This window comes from Gasterosteus aculeatus, chromosome 8, assembly GCF_964276395.1.
Source record: "Gasterosteus aculeatus chromosome 8, fGasAcu3.hap1.1, whole genome shotgun sequence".
Classification (NCBI taxonomy): Eukaryota; Metazoa; Chordata; class Actinopteri; order Perciformes; family Gasterosteidae; genus Gasterosteus; species Gasterosteus aculeatus.
In genome coordinates, this window is record NC_135695.1 from 5,585,670 (window position 1) to 5,589,734 (window position 4,065).

Here is a 4,065-nt window from a genome sequence, read left to right on the forward strand (position 1 = left end):
CCTGATCATCTCGGTCACCTCGTCCACCCACAGCGGCCGCTCCGACATTGTCTCTCCTACCGCCCTGACCATTGGAGAAGCATCGTGCTGTGCAGCGCTCATGACCATCTCCCTCTCCAGCGCGTACTCCAGTGCGTCAGTCAGGGTTTGGGGGCGAGCCAACTGAGTGTGAGCCCGCAGATCAGATGGCGAGAGAGCCCTGACAAACTGATCACGTGCAAGCTCCGTTTGCACTGGCGTAGGCATATGCGCGTATGCTCGTCGTGTCAGTCCTTCGATGTCGTTTGCCAACGTGATCAGGGACTCCCCAGTTCGCCTCTGACATCCATGCAGCTCCGAGCGCAGCAGCTCCGAACGAAAACATTGTCCAAACCGAAGCCCTAGAGCACCAGCCAGGGATCCATAATTACCCCTCTCACTCAGGTCTAAAAGCAGCAGGCAAGACAGTGCATCATCCGTCAAACAAAGGGCGAGCTGGAGGGCTTTCTGTTCATCTGACCAGCTGTTTGCACGAGCTAAAAGCTCGAACTGAGCATGAAAAGCCTCCCAGTCTGGCGCATATTTCGCCGTTTTTATGACTACCGGCACTCGCTGTCCCTGGGCGCCGCCATCTTTGTTTACGTTTTGTCCATGCACGTTCCCGGGCGGCAAATTTTCGCGCGCTGTGTAGCTAGCGTCAGCGCTAGCCGTCGCTAAGCCAGGACCCCCAGCGGATGTTGGTGACTCCAACATCCGCTTCCCAAACTGTCCACGGAAAAACGTTGTCCTCCCAGCACTTGAACAGGACGAGGTTGTCCGTACTCGTTGTCCTCCTCCTCCTTCTTGACACAAAAACCTCTGCCAAAAGAACGCTCCATCTCCACCAGAAAAAGCGTCCACCAAACAGTAGTCCGCCAATGCCCGAGCGGTCGACTACGTTATCACAATCAGAAGTTTTCTTCTGACACCAGTTGTAACGTTCCGTGTCAATAAAGAGCCAGTTTCTTATCACTCGGGTTTATTGTTGCCTGTTGTCGGCCACAACCACGCCGCTCCACAACACCCGGTCATTTTCTAGTCAGAACTCAACTTCCCGTGAACCCCGAAACTACAGACATACCCCAACCCTGGCCTACGTAACAGTAACATTAATCAGAACCATATACCTTTCATGAACTTAAGACACGCTACAGTATGTTTGTGTTTGTGGTGTCTGATGTTATAATAGAGCAGGTGATCCAAACCCTCCATTGTCCAGTCAGACCAGTAACAGGAAGAAGTGAAGCTGGTGCTCTGCTATCTTCCCCGCTGACTACAGGTAAGCGCACACCCTCACAGGTGCAATGATCAGAGCAGCTTCTCGAAGCCTTTTGATGGAATATAAACGTGATTTTTGTTGAAGTCACCTGCTGTTAAAGCCAGCCAGCTATTTCATGAGCTCTGCTTTTAGGTTTGCAGATATTCTGCATTAGTGTGTCAGCAGAACTACAGCACTGCTTCAACATGTTTAGGAAAGGATTCTAAATTGAGATGAACGTGTCACCTCCATTCAGCTGCCAACGAAGAAAAAATGTATACAAGTACTTATGATAATTCAACCTCTACATTGAGAGACAAAATCACGGTATTTAAACCCCACGTTTAGGACTGTTACGTCCGGTCTATAAGGGAATAAATGCCTCTCTCCCCACATCCCGATCAGGCACGTGCACAGACATTGACCCAGACACAGAGCTTTATTTAGGAATAGTCGATTTGACCCCTCTCATGTATTTTTGGGAACCGAGGACCGGTGCCACATTGGTGCCCACGCCAGCCGGTAACTACCGTACCGGAACGCAACTCCGGTTTCGGTGCCGGAGCCGATTGAAACACTTGATTTAAACACTGTGATGACTCCGTCCTCGCAGCAGCTAACGACAGCTCGCTACTCATCTACCTTCTATTCACATTCATTTAGGTCCGGGTTTGTCATTAAGCTGCATACAATTGTATTAATTTCCTTCCGCAAATGACGGGAGATCTTTTGATTTATTTCGCTTTGTCTTTATTCTACGCAACAAAGGGTCAACTAAATATACAATTAATACATTCTGTCCTCTGCAGCTCTTCTGTGTTGCACGTCAATACTTTGAGACAAACAAGGTCAATCTAACGTAAATGCTTTTCAATATATGTTACATATCTGTCCTTCCTGCACAATGAGCATGAATCTAAAATTAAATTATTAATATTCCCCAAATTCCAATTAACTACTCTTCTGGCTGTTGGTAGATAAACACTGCAATCATACTGTAAACTTTAAACAATTCATATATTGTTCATAGTTTGAAGTTAAACAATTCGAAGCTGTAGTTTGAAGCCAAGTGGTTTTTATTTGTCTATATTTAGGGTATTGTTCATTGTTCAATTTCATGTATGGGTTCAGACACTGGTATTGTTTTAAATGTGTCGGTTTATCATCGGTATCGGAAAAACCCAAACGATTCTCATCCCTACTCTCATGTCTGTGCGCTCAACGCGAAGCTAAAGCCAGCCGCTGGTTAGCTTAGCATAACCACTGCAGACAAGAGGGCTCGAACGGGAGGTTTAACGATCCGGACTGATACAAGAGTTTATATATTTCCGACTTGAAACAATGGACCAAAATCAAAAATCGTTCTTTATTTATTCTTTAAAGTGTTTGCTTTCAAGATCAAGATGAACGGGTCATAGAAAACAAACAGAGCAAAGTGTTTTATGCAGCATGTGAAGTGGATGAGCTCCATCAATACAAATACACCGTCCACACACACGTTTACTTTAAAGGCTCATTTCCATATTCAAGATACCTTCACTGTAACCATAGAGACGTGACATCATGATGGAACATTTCTCCATGTTCCATGTTCTATGCTCCATGTTCTAAGCTCCATGTTCTAAGCTCCGTTCACCTCAGCATAAGGTCTGTGGCACATTCAGTCAGTTAGTTTCAAACTACACACACTGAAGTTTTCCAGAGAGAAACTTGCAGAAAGTAACCGTAAGGCCTCGGGAGTGTGAAGAGGAGATGAAGACGCCTTCTGCTGCACTCAACAGAGCTGAAGGTAAGTGAGGAGTCCAGACAGACTGCAGCCGTACGGCTGTGAATGATGTGATGTGTCGGTGTATCGCGTGGTGAAAGCTGTGATTTACAGTTAGTACTTGAGATAAACCTCTGATTCCTGCTGTTATCATATACATGTACACAGAGACGCATATAAAAGTACTTACACAGAGACACTCTAACATGTTGTTATGCACAGAGACTCGCTAAACATGAAAAGCATATACAGAAATACACTTTAACAACCACATTATATAATGTAGATACAAACATGAAATAACTAAATGAAGGTGCATCAAATTAAAATAATTGGATCTATGAATGTTTTCTCACATCCCGATGATCCTCCTCACGTCTCTTCTCCTTGTCTCTTACCCACAGGCACCCTCTCCCTTTTCCCCCTCTATCACTTTCTGGCCCTCTCCCCACCCTCCACCCTCTCTCTTCTTTTCCCCCTCTATCTGTTTCTGCCCCCACTCTCCCATTGTCCCCCCACTCTCTTCCCCCCGCCCCCATCTCTCTCCCTTCCTCCCCACTTCATTTTTTTTGTTTTTCAAATGAACAAAACCTGGATTTGCTCCATATATGTGTGTGTGTGTGTGTGTGTGAGAGAGACTTTCTTCAGGTGTGCTGGGGACGTCCCTCCTGCAGCTGACCATCATGGGGGTAAATGGCTGTGCCAAGCCAGTGTGGGGGGATCTTCAGTGGAAGCCAGAGCGGAACCAGAGACGCGTGAAAAAGGAAAAGGAAAAAGGAGCCATACTCGTCTTTTGGCAATAAATGTTTCCTGATTCCTGTTGGAGATGTTGTTCTACACACTAACAACATTAACGTGTTACTAACTTTTCTTTCTTTCTTCTCAGGAACTAAACATGAAAAGCATATACAGAAATACACTTTAACAACCACAATGTATAATGTAGATACACACATGAAATAACTAAATGAAGGTACATCAAATTAAAATAATTGGATCTATGAATGTTTTCTCACATCCCGAT

The 4,065-nt window shown here is 45.3% G+C and overlaps 1 long non-coding RNA gene across 1 annotated transcript; it reads left to right on the forward strand.

Moving 5' to 3' along the window:
* The first annotated feature begins 489 nt into the window (after positions 1-489).
* LOC144411348 (uncharacterized) lies at positions 490-3,856 on the forward strand. The gene is made up of 2 exons (XR_013468494.1): positions 490-1,297; positions 2,086-3,856. It is a non-coding gene; the product is annotated as an uncharacterized LOC144411348 (long non-coding RNA).
* The last annotated feature ends 209 nt before the right edge of the window (positions 3,857-4,065 follow it).